The 13,250-nt window shown below is 42.5% G+C and overlaps 1 long non-coding RNA gene across 1 annotated transcript; it reads right to left on the bottom strand.

Moving 5' to 3' along the window:
* Window positions 1-513: 513 nt before the first annotated feature.
* On the bottom strand, window positions 514-8,061 carry LOC306641119. Its single transcript, XR_013758035.1, has 4 exons — window positions 7,907-8,061; window positions 7,696-7,767; window positions 2,418-2,541; window positions 514-1,416 (listed from the first exon to the last, which is right to left on the bottom strand). It is a non-coding gene; the product is annotated as an uncharacterized lncRNA (long non-coding RNA).
* Between the last annotated feature and the right edge of the window lie 5,189 nt (window positions 8,062-13,250).

The following is a 13,250-nucleotide window of genomic DNA, read 5'->3' as shown; positions in this document are numbered from 1 at the left end:
AATGAGCACAGAATTGATGGGATGTTGGAGAGTTGGGCTGGGAAACATGCTGGAAGCTTGGGCCCTCCAGAAGATTCCTTCTGGAAGAGTTATTGCCATTTCCTTGCGCCTTTTATGTTTCAGAAGCCCAGGGAAAGCATCACCTGGCTGGTTCCTCACAGGCCTGCTTCATAGTTGGGGTGATGCAGGGGCCAGGAGGGACCAGCCCCTCTGCTCCCGTGGGCATGAGTATCTGAATTTACAGAACTTTTTCCAAGGGAAATCCGGGAGATACCAGGAAGAAAGAGACAGATGTTGGAGATGTATTATGTGGAGACATGCGTCTATATTATGGAGATACTACATTTGTAAAAATCACTATTATGCTGAGCTGAAGAAATAGCTCATGTTGGAGAGCGCTTGCCTAGCATACACAAAGACCCTGGTTCAAATCCCTGGCCCCTCAGAGAGGAGAGGAAAAAAAAGATCACCATTGTTGTATGTCTCTAATGCCTACAGTTAATTCATCTGTGACCTAATTACTTCTTTCTCTTCACGTTCCTCACCTCTCAAGTGAATATAAAAGTCATCAAGTCCCTAAATCTTCTATATACTGTAAAAATTATTGTTTAATTTGTGCACCGAGAGCCTGAGAGGAATAAGTACAGGTAGAATCATGAAAGAGTAGTGTTATAAATTTTCATGTTTAGTATTTAGATTTAAGTTCAATATTATGATTTAAGGTTTTATCTTTATGATATTCCCGAAGATCAAAGACTTGGAAAAAAATCTGTAGAATCACAAGGATTTTAAATCAAGAAGCGAACAAGGTGGGGAGTCTTAAGTTTTCATACAATGTGTGAAGCAAACCAAAAAGGTAAGAAGCCAAATCATTCCTTCTATGTACCCGGATTTTTTTTCTTTATTCAAAGAAGAAACTCATAAGACGGTGCATGTATTTCTTTAGTAAAATATTCTGACTTTGACTTACTCGACTGTCAATGATATTCCTTGTCATTTAACCTTAAAAACACACACACACACACACAAAACTTGGTTACAATTTAAATCTACTATTTGGAATATTCCAGTAACAACTATGGAAAACAAGTGGCTAAACTCCTGGGATCTCTCTGTTAGGGTACGAGGTCAGTTCTTGAAATGAAGACTGAAAGAACAGTCTTAGAATCTAAGATCGAAGTTTCCTTCCCATCAAATAGTCAAGCTCAAGAAAGCCATTTCCTGAGATTTCAGGGAGAGGTTCCTTCCAGTTGCCCTGCCACACTCGGCATGGAGTTGAGCATGTCATCGAGGGTGACTCTTCCTGCAGATTCCGCCATGTCTGCATTCCATCCAGACAGAAGTGGGGAGGAGCAGAGGGGAGGTCTTTTGGCTTACCTGTCACGGGCAAGAGTCTAATCACTTGGACACACCTAGCTGCAAAAGAAGTGGGACACATGGAGCTTGGTTGTTAGTGATGGGTGAGTGGAAGTTTTTAGCATACCATTTCCTGAGTCCTTATTACTTCCTTATTACATTATCGCTATACCATTTTGCTTCAACAGAAAATGTGTACTTATTAAAAAAAATAACAGTAGCAACCCAAATGCTAATCCAAAGAAAAAAACTGAACCAAGTTAGCTAATATTGGAAAGTGATGAATAAAATTTTCATAATTTGTGTGTCTTCTCTACATATAAATTAAACTGTGGTCTTTTAAACTGCCAGGGAAATATGTATCGTAATAAAGTAATTGACCTACTGGCACCTTAGAGTTTTCATATTCTCAGAAAATGGGTGATTAAGGGCATATTTTGAGGGGGTTCTGCCACTTCCAAACTTCATATTTTACTGGCATATTGCTGAAATTCTACACAAGTGTTTGAAATCCTCAAAAAAGATACTGTCTTTTATTAAAAGCCTTAAAAATATATGTTCCCTTTCACACAGCAATACTAATTCAAGTTTATCCTAAGAACGTTGAGAAGGAAGCAAAAAATTTATGAAGGTACTTATTGCAAAGTTGTTTGTTATAGTGAAAGATTAGAAATAATGTCTTTGTCCTAAAAAAGGAAAGTGGGTACATAAATTATGATATAGCCATACAATGGAATACTACACAGCCATTAAAAATGGTAGGTGTCGAAATATACTTGCTGACATGAAAAGATGCTCATGATATTAAAAGAAATATGCAAATTAAAAAACAATGTGTCTAGTATTGTTCAAAGCTTATAAATTAAAGCTATAAATATCCTTAAAGAAAGCACACCAAAACATGAAAAGTAGTTATTTCTGGGTGTTATAGACACTGTTGATATTTACTCTCTTGTTTTTCTAAAATTAGAAAAAAAAGGATGCACATTATTTGTATAATGGTACTTTTTTAAAATATAGAAAAGAAGGTCAAAGTGGTGTTCTCTTCCTTTCAGTCAGACCTAGAATAGTGTGAAAGACAGGGGTTCTCTCAGCCTAGGTTCCAGGGAGGGTCCTGCTCCAGAAGCTGTCCTTCTCAAAGCCTCCTCAGCAGCTTGGTGGCCCCAGGGAAAGTCGAATCTTCTCCTACAGATAGAGCAAGACTTACATGACCTTAAATGCCAACAACATGAGTTTTATTCTGTAAGTAATGGGAGACATTCCAAGTTTTTAAGAAATGGATAAGGATATGTTCCCTCCCTTGATCTAAAGATTAGATGCTTAGAAAACCACTGTTTTAACAAATATTTTATTAGCGCATTATAGTCATACACAATAGTGGGATTCTTTTTTTTTTTTTTTTTTTGCGGTACTGGGGATCGAACTCAGGGCCTTGTGCTTGGGAGGCAAGCACTCTACCAGCTGAGCTACCTCCCCAGCCCAGTGGGATTCATTTTGACATATTCATAAATGCACATAATTTGCTTCATTTCAATCCCCAGTACCTTCCCTTTCCCCTCCCTCCTCTCTCCCCTGACCCCCTTCCTCTACTACATTGGTCTGGAAAACCAGTACTGGATGAATGAAAAAGTGATCAACCAGTTAGACATTGGAAGACAAGAGGAATTAGTGTGCTGCTCTAGGATGGAAAATCTGTGTAAGTAAATGATCAAAGATTGGTGGAGGATGTGTGGAATCTAAATCCTGAATCCTGTTTTCAGGGACCAGGCACAGCTGACCGAGAGAAGATGGAAGCCTGAAGGATTAGCTTTGAGTTCTGAAAAGTTTTTAGGTTACCCTTAGTTTCGGATGTAGGATATCCGTGAAGGAGACATCCGAGGAGTTGGAAATGAGGTGTGTTAGCTTTCTGTTGCTATAATGAGATGCTGACATAATCAACTTGTAAAGAGAGAAGGTTTGTCTTTGGCTCATGGTTTCAGAGTTCCAGCCCATGACTGGTTGCCCCCAACGCTCTTGGACCTGTGGTGAGGCAGCACATCATGCCTGGGAGCATATGGTGGAACAAGCTGCTAACTTCATGGCAGCTGGGAAGCGAAAGGAAAAAAACAAACACGCAAACAGAAAACAAAGGAAGAGACTGGCGTCTCACTATCCCCTTCAAGTGCCCACGGCCACCCGATGGCCTAGCTTCTGGCTGGGCACCAACTCCTGAGGGTTTCACTACCTCCAGTATTGCCACGGGCTGGGGACCCACCTGTAACACAGGAGCCTTGCAGGGGTCAGTTGACATCCGCAGGACAGAAGTGTTTATGGAGAGTTCAGAATTATCCCCTGGATAGTCTGGTTGAACTTTGCAGATGCGTAGGCAGTAGGATTAAAGGATTAAACTGCCCTGCAATTAGAGGGAAGGTACAAAAGGTAGCTAATGAAGCCAGCAAATATGAGCCAGGGGGACCCTTCTGCTCCTCTCTTGTGAGCCTGAGTTAGCTCTCCTCAGGTGCTTCCCCAGAATCTTGTGAATACTCCTATCACCAAGCTCTTCCATGTTGAGTTTCGAGTGCCAACAAATTTTCAAATATATCCATTGAGAATATAATGAATGTAATGTACCTTTTACCCTATTATCAGTCAGAATTCAACAATAAAAAAAATAGAACCACAAGAGATGTGTGTGTGTGTGTGTGTGTGTGTGTGTGTGTGTGTACACATACATGTGTGTATGCAGGTACATATGTAATTGTGCAGTGTCGGGAGCTGGTTAAAATTCTCTGTAGGGTTGCCAGTTAGAAGGATAGCAGGCAGGCGATCAGGAGGGGAAGATGGATGTAAAGTTGGAGAAAACAAAAACAAATTGGAGCCCACAGCATGATGCATTGAAACTTGTGTCACCCTTGACCTTGGTGGTGTGGGTGTCCTTCATCACAGAGCCGGATCCTTAGCTCAGGAGCTGGAGGAGCTGAAGGAAGTTTCGAGATGGAGCCGCTCTAGGCCTGTCTGCTGTCTCACACCCACAGGGCGGACCAGTAGATTGACGTTAGCATAAATGAACGTCATAAAAGTACTCTTACCATAGTTCCCATACATTTCTCCCCATACACTTTATTTTTAATTTGTTTGTCCTTCCCTTTCTATCAGATTTACGTTTCTTGAAATGAAGAAGCAGTCCTTCATCTTTGTGTCGCAAACACTTGACAGGTACTTATGTGTTGATTGTTATATTAACGAGAATAAAAAAGAATAAATACATAAATAAATAAAAGATAAATTCATAAATAAATACATAAATAAATTAAAAAAATAAATAAAGGTTCTTTGAAAGTGTACAATTTCAAATAAGAGTGCAAATATAACTGACTTGGTTCTGAGTCTTCAAGTATTTGACCTATTTGTGAAAAGCAGATTGTTACTGGGGAGTGACCTTGGAGCTCCATTTACAAGCCCAGCAGAGTGTCAGGAGTCTGTGACTCTGATGGCTTCGGTATTCTTGTCCCCGCTTTCACCGCGGCTCTCTGTGTGCTAGCCTCCATCGCTCAAGCCTGTCTCCCCAGCTTCTCTGCCTGAGCGAAAGAGGCTCATATTCTCCAGAAGCTCATTTTACCAGTCTGTCTGTGGCAGGAGTAGGGAGGACGATGGGCTTTGTGTGGAGGTACTGTGACCGACAGCCATCATCAGAACACATGGATGAGGTGGGAGAAGTTCCCCCAAGAATATGGAGGGTCACCAAAGCAGAGACAGTCATGTCCTCCCTGGGCCCTGTAACTGCGAAGAGATCAGGGCAGATATGACGTGCTGCTAAACCCCAGGCCAAATGCTGTTGCCAAATGACATACGTTTACCCCTGCCACCCAGGAAATGAAAACAGACAAGGATGACTTTTACCCCAGGAAGTTTATGATCCATGGAGGGATTAGAAAGTGCATAGTAGTTACGATTCAAGAGAGAATATATTAATTATTAGAAAAAGCTTACCTGGTGAAGGGGAGGGACCCTTCTGATCGGCGAGGCAGACGATTGGACCTCATGGAACGTGAGCATTTTGATGGATAGTGATGGAGGAGGATGTTCCATTTAGCGGAGACCCCATGAGGAAGCCTGGTGTCTGGGAGAGGGAATTTGGAGAGCTGCGGAGAATCTAACAGCAAACTGAAGGTATGGATCGAATTCTATTTTGGAGATCTGTGAGGCATGTGTACTAATCATCCTATGCTTTTTCTCATAGAAACCAGTGGAGCACCGAATGAGTTCCTAATAAAGGACTTTTGATCTCTCCACACGTCTCACTGCTGAGTTCTGATAGAAGAAACTAGCAGCATCCGAAAGGAGAAATAGGTGTCTGCTGCATTATTTCTGTAATGGCTCTTTTGTTAGAATACATACCAAAGATGGACCCCAAAAGTGGGCAGCATATAGAAGATAGTTTTCTAAAGCAGTGGTAAAATAAACCAGTGGTGTTCACAGTGGGGGGGGGGGGGAAGCAGCATCAACCTCGCCTGGGAGTTTGTTAATAATCCATAACAATTAATGATTTATAATTTTCTTTCTTCTTTTCTGGAGGAAAAATGGCAATCTGTGTTTTTCAAGCCCTCCAGGTGATGAGGGCTAACGTTTGATAACCTATGGGGTTAGGCTGAAAGTGGCACCTTCCAAGATAGACACATCGGAATCCCTGGAACCTATAAAGGTCACCTTATTTGGAAAAAGGGTCTTTGCAGATGTGATTAAAGATCTTGAGACAAGAGATTATTCTGGACTATTTGAGTGGGTCCTAAATGTCATCGCAAGTGTTATCAGAGAAGAACAGGGGGAGATTACACACCCGGAAGAGGAGGGGGCATGGACTACAGAGGCCAAGCCTGGAGTGAGGCTGCCAAAGGCCAAGAAATGCCAGTAGCCACAGAAGCTGGAAAAAGGATGGATTCTTCCCTAGTTCACAAGAAAGAAACTCAGGTGTCCTTGCTGACACCTTGACTTCAGCCCAGCGAAACTGATTTCAAATTTCTGGTCCCCAGAACCAGGAGGAAATGAACTTCTCTTGTTTTTAAGCCACCACATTTATGGCAATTTGTCACAGCAACCACAGGAAACTGATACATGCTGAAATAAGGAATGAAGAACTGTGGGCGAAAGGACTTGAACGTTGACTTGCTAGCATCTAAAAAAGCTTCATAAAAAAAGGTGATTCCTTTGTCGTAAATAGAATTTGTCACATCTAAGACATTTTTCCTAATAGAGCGTGTCATTGCAGGTTGAAGTGTAATAATTTTCATAGGGTTGGCTTCAAAGACGGCCTTCATAGATACTTTGATTTTCATACAACTAACCCTACAGGAAAGGAAGCAAATACTGTTGACAAGAGAAGAAAAAAGAGGAGGCGCTTTGCTTATAGGTAAGATTTGCATAGGTTAGCAAGCTCAAATAGTTTCTTTGATGGGCAATTAAATGGCCTTGGGAAATAAGAGAGGCATTTATTCATGAGAAAATGCTTCATAATAATTATGGAAAGACTGTATATAATATATACTACTTGATAAAAAAAATTGGAGCTTTTTTGAAGATAATGTTATTGTTATCATTATCCTAATGCTTATAATTATCTCTTATGCACAAATATGTCTTACACTGCTGTCAGATCTGTATCTAAATATCTTTATCTAGTCCCATTTAATCCTTACAAATACTGTATGAACTGAGCAGGACAAGTGTTTTATTTTTCACCATATTTAAGATTTAAAAAATAATGCTCAGAGAAGTTAAGTGACTGGTCTAAGGTCACAAAACAGGTAGATACTGGATTTGAGATTAGAAATCACTCACATCTCCAGTACAATGCTCTTTCCAGGGACTCAGGCTTCCCTGGGTGACCTCAATGAGGCATACAGGATTAATGTCTGTGATTGCAGTAGGTGTCCTGTATCCATGGGGGATACATTCCAAGAACTCCAGAGGATGCCTGAAACTGTGGATAGTACTAAACCGTAGGATTTAGTGCCTTTTCCAACTTAACCAAACACTTATGCTCTGTGGCCTTAAGTTTTGCAGTTTGAGACCTGACGGCAAAACTAGCATAGATTTTTTTCTTCTCCACAATTTTATGGATAGGAGATTTGTTCCCGCCACAGATCTTAGCAACTTCAGGCATATGACTTTTTTCTTTCCTTATTCAGAACTTCCACCATTTCACTGAAAAGAAGCACTTTACAGTTTGTCTTTACATATCTGAATTGCCAGTATCACTGCTGTTGTGCTTTGGGGTCTGTTTTAGTCAGCTTTTTTGCTGCTGTGACTAAAAGACCCAACCAGGACAATTTTAGGAGAGAACAAGTTTATTTAAGGACTCACGGTTTCAGAGGTCTCAGTCCATAGACGGCAGGTTTCATTCCTCAGGGCCTAAGGTGAGGCCGAACATCATGGCTGAAGAGTGAGGTGGAGGGAAGCAGAGAGAGACTCCACTTACCAGATATAAAATATATACCCCCCCCAAAAAATAAATAAATAAAATACATGCCCCAAAGTCATGCCCCCAATGACCACCTCCTCCACCTCACCCTACCTGCCTCCAGTTACCACTCGGTTAATCCCATCAGGGAATCAATGACGCGGTCATAACCCAATCATTTCTCCTCTAAACCTTCTTGCATCTTCTCACACATGAGCTTTTGGGGGAACACTTCACATCCAAATCGTAACCGGGTCCTTATCATGTAAAATAAGGGTTACTTGAACACAGGCACTACAAGACTGATACTGTGACAGTCCATTCGATAACCTATTTAGCTACTAAATGACTAACAAGTTGGTATTGTATACAGGGTGAAGGCACTGCACAAAGAAATGAGTCATGTCCCAGGCAGGACAGGGTGGCACAACCCAGATTTCATCATGCTACTCAAAGTGGCATGCCATTTAAAACTTACAAGTTGTTTATTTCTGTAATTTTCCATTTAATATTTCAGATTACAGTTTACTGCAGGGGACTGAAACTGTGGATAAGGGGGAGACCACTATAACTGCATTCAGGTCCAAAGACATCTTCATCTACTTCAGTCAATTCAACAGGCACTTGCTAAGCATTTACTGTGTTTAGAACTATGGTAATGAACCCAGGACAACACAAAGAGAGTCCAGACATAAAACTAGTGTGGAGGAAAAGCCTGCATAAATGAAATGAGTAAGTGGGAGAAAGCATAGAACCAAATGCCACCATCTGGGAGACCTCATGCGGACGAACCTTGAAGAGTGTATATGATGCAAGAGGTGCAAGTTGGAAAAGCATTTGGGATGGCAAAGGAAGTGTGAGTGGCAGGCGAGACAGCAAGAGCAAAGTGTAGAGGCCAGCAGAGCATGGGCCACCAGAAGGAAGCAAGAGGGCCAGCTTCCAGAAGCACTGCTCTCGTCAGCGAGCAGTGGGGAGTGGGCTTCTTGGTGCTGCCTGGCCTCAGACAGTTATGCAGCAACTGAGAATCCGCAGTATTTACAGCCATCATACCACACCGTAGGAAGGTAAGAAGAAAGCATCATCTGTCAAAATTAAGACACATTTTAAGAAAACTCTCATCCTATACAATTTTCCAATTCTAGGCCTTTGGCCATGCCCTCTGGGACCTGCGTTCTCTGAGGGTCAATACGTATGTGCATATATGTGTGTGAATGTATTTGGACGCCTGGCCATGAAGTTCCTTTTAGGAAAAGCGGTGCCTCTATTTAAGAAAAGGTCTTTAAGAGTTCAGTGTGAGGACACGGTTTGCAAAGAGACGGGAGAATCAAAGTTACTCTTGCACAGTTAAGTGACAGGAAATTGGGAGTTGGTTGGAGGAAGAAGGGAGGTGAGGAAGGAGAAAGGGAAGGAGTGGGCAGAGCAGGAGACCAGAGCTTAACGAACAAGGACAATAGGCAAGAAATTTCTGGTGAAGGGCTGGTTCAGGGACTTCTAAGAACAAAGATATTTAAATTTTAATTTAAATTGTTTTTAGTGCTTCTATGTAAGTCTTCTGCATTGCCCTGACTCTTTCATAAAAGTTGGTTACCCCCAGGCTGAGTGCTGTGGTGCAGGCCTGGATTCCTGGTCACGGGGGAGGCTGAGACAGGAGAATCACAAGTTTGAGGCCAGCATCAGCAACTTTGTGAGGCCCTATGCAACTCAGTGAGACCCTGAATCGAAGTCAAAATAATAGCTGGGAATGTAGGTTAATGCTGGCAAAGCACCTGTAGGTTAAATCCCCAGCACAAAAACAGTTACACCTAGAACCTGCAGTCAGTGGCACAGGGGGGAGGACATAAAGTGAGGCATGGGTGAGAAGAAGGGCAGGCCACGGTGGCACAGGCCTGGTGGTGGAAGCATTCACGCAATGGCATAGCCACCCGTTGGCCAATACCAAGGTGAAGCCCATGTGGCAAGAGAAATCTAGGTATGTCGTCCTCCTTTGCCCACACTGGAGAAATTGGGAAGGATAGAGTTTTCTATTTCACGTAGGATGAAGTTTCAGTCATTTTTTGGGGGGTGGGAGGTGCCTGGGGATTGAACTCAGGGACCCTGGGCCACTGAGCCACATCCCCAGCCCTAGTTTGTATTTTATTTAGAGACAGGTCTCACTGAGTATATTGCCGCCTTGCTTTTGCTGAGGCTGGCTTTGAACTTTCGATCCTCCTGCCTCAGCCTCCCACGCTGCTGGGATTACAGGGATGCACCACACCTGGTGTTTTATTTTATTTTTATTTTTTGGACCATACACCACATGGTGACCCTGCTTGTGTCTGGCTTACACCAGTTGGTCATACAGTGATCTTTCAGTCTCTGCTTCACCTGGTTCCTCTGTTACCACAGCAAGGCCTTTGTGTTTGCTGAAAATCTCAGGCAAGCGAGCCAGTTCTGGAGGAAGAGGTAGAGCTGGATCGGCCATTTGTGTCATCTCCAGAGTGATTCAGGTTTGGCTTCTCTTGGCTCCCGAGTCTATTTTCTGTTTACCAAGGGATTAATCAGGGTTTCCAAATTGGTCTGCCAGCAGGGTGGTTAAAGAAAGCAGAGGCGCTGGACTTGGGATTTTTCCATGCCTCCGTTAGTGATATTCAGCAGCAAAATGAAGGACTGTTTCCACCAAGTTTTGGGGTCCCTTAACTTGTCTAAATTCTGATCACTTGTCTTGGTACAAATACACCGGATTTCTATCAGCCTAGGAAGAGGTCTCAGTTCTTTCTTCCTTTTCGTTTTGCAGTGCTGGGGTTGAATCAGGTCCTGTGCATGCTAGGCAAGCGCTCTACCACTGAGCAACACCTCCAGCAGCTTTTACTCTGCTTTGAGACGAGGTCTCACTAAGTTGCTGAGGCTGAATACAAACTTGTGATCTTCCTGTGTCAGCCTCCCAAGTAGCTGGGATTACAGGTGTGTCCCACTGGGCCTGGCTTCATGGGGGGAGTCTTTAAAATGCTAAAACAATAATTGGCTTTTCTCCCCTTTGTTGGTTGTTGACTGTAGGAGGTGATTTGCTTGTCTTGCACTGTAACCACAAATACCCAGACAGAACACCTTCCCCAATGCTAGCGAAGATGCTCTTAAAAACACCAAAAATAATTTGGGGGTGGAGAATTTGGTTTTTGATTAGCTGGGATTATTTTAAGCAATTTGTGGAAAGTATACTTAACATTTGTTATATAGGATATTTGCTTATCTTTATATTAAAAGTTCTGGCTGGAGAAAGTTGTATTAATCTCACAAAAAGGTTTATATTGTATTATGAAGTAGATTGATAAAAATAACCTATAATTATTATTATTTTTTTTCTCTATCAGTTTTTCTTTCCAAGGTATAAAACAATTAGAATAAAGAAACAGTTATCATGTTATAGCAAACTGCTATTTGGGTCCTGATTTCCATTCCTTCAAATTTGCCAAAAACAATAACAACAACAACAACAAAACACGTAGGGACTAGTGTTGTTGTGGTGTGTGTTGTGATTAGATGAACAGACATTAATGAAACTCTCTCACTTTGTCCCCAAGTCCTATTGATGCCTGAAATCCCATGACCCATGTGTCACTCCTCCATGGAGGCAGAGCCCTCTTTAGTACTGTTTTGGGTGTGTGCTTCAGAAAGTAAGGGTGACACTCCGTAAGGAACACCAATAGTCGGGACGTGTGGCATGTTCAAGGGTCATGTTTTCAATTCCTGTGACGCTTCTTTCTATGTGACACTAATCTGGAACTTAAAATTATTGGGAAAGAATGGAGCCAGCTAAAAGTGTGGGTAGTATTTCCCACTGATAAGATACTGAGAAAAAAAGAAAAGAAAGAAAGAAAAAAAAAAAAGAGAGAGAAAAAAATGAAAGAAAATAAAAAATGACAAATATCAGTAAAATCTTTCTCATACCCTTTGTTGGATCTGGCCTATGCTTGGAGACACCAAGAATACAGAGCATGTGAGTGCAAAATTGGCATATAAACTTCAATTTCTGAATATGGGGTTGAATGATAGTTTAGGTTTCAACCACTTTGTGGTCTTCCTGAACCATGAGTATTTGTGATGACCAAGTTGAATGAGGGTATGATAGCATTCATGTTACGAGGCTCCTTGGAAGTTATCATCTTTCTTTCTTTCTCCCTTTCTTTCATTCTCTCCCTCCCTCCCTCCCTTCCTTCCTTCCTTCCTTCCTTCCTTCCTTCCTTCCTTCCTTCCTTCCTTCCTTCCTTCCTTCCTTCCTTCCTCCCTTCTTCCTTCCTTTCTTCCTTTCATTAATGTCTGTTCATCTTTCTTTCTTCCTTTCTCTACTGGGGATTGAACCCAGGGGTTCTTTACCACTGAGCTACATCCCCAGTCCTTTTTATTTTTTATTTCCAAATAGGGTCTTACAAAGTTGCTGAGGTTGGCCTCAAACTTGTGATCCTCCTGCCTTAACCTCCAGAGTTGCTGGGTTACAGGTGTGTACCACCACACCCAGAAAACTGGATCATTTCAATCAGGGTATTTGGAAAAGCTTCCAGGGTTGCCTTTAGAGTATCGGTATCTATGGAGACAACAGTGAAATAGGATTATCCAGTCAAGGCAAACCACCTTGAAATCATTGCTGTGGTTTTAATGTCCTCTCCAAAACCCATGTTGAAATTTAATTACCATTATAACGGCATTAGGAGGTGGGACCTTTAAGAAGTGACTGGGTCATGAGGGCTCTGTTCTCATGAATGGATTAGTGCTGTTATCTCTGGAGTGAGTTCTGATGAAAAGGACAGGGACAGCCAATTTCCTCTATGTCTCTTGCATGCTCAATTTCCTTCTGCCATGTCATGCTGTAGCACAGAAGTCCTCGAGCTCTTGGACTTACTTGCCTCCAAAACTGTGAGGCGAATGTGTTCCTATGGTTGATAAACTACCCGTTCTGTGGTGTTTTAGTACAGCAACAGAAAACAGACTATGACACTCATTTTGAAACTTAGAGTTGGAAACAGCCTGGCAGGCATCTGGGCTTCCTCCCCAGGTGCTGTACGAACCCCTCTCCAGAGCTAGGTTGGCTTGTCTTTCCCATTTGATTGCCGAGCACAGAGGGAGGCTCTAGAGGGTCAGTGGCTAAGCGACAGGCAGGACACTGTCTCTGCCACCACTGACTCACAGGATGAGTCGGCTCACTCACTTCCCCTTTTGACATGTCTGGTCTTCTGTTTATGGCGGGACCCTGGTAATCCTCACCACCTTGCTTCGCTTTGTGGAAATAAATGTGTACATTTGAGAGTGCTTCGAGACAAGGACGAAAAGCAGACTGGCTTGTGTCTTCTCCAGGCAAAGCACAGACGCTGTCCCTCACTCACCGTGAGCACCGACAGTGCTCCTGGGAGATCCTGTCAGGGACACCCAGCAGGCGTCTCCTGTTGGCTTGCTCGCTGCAGGGTAGGACCCAACCGGGCTGACCAAG

The sequence above is a fragment of the Sciurus vulgaris genome, assembly GCF_902686455.1.
Source record: "Sciurus vulgaris genome assembly, chromosome: 12".
NCBI classification, from domain to species: Eukaryota; Metazoa; Chordata; class Mammalia; order Rodentia; family Sciuridae; genus Sciurus; species Sciurus vulgaris.
This window is presented reverse-complemented; position numbering and strand designations above follow the sequence as displayed.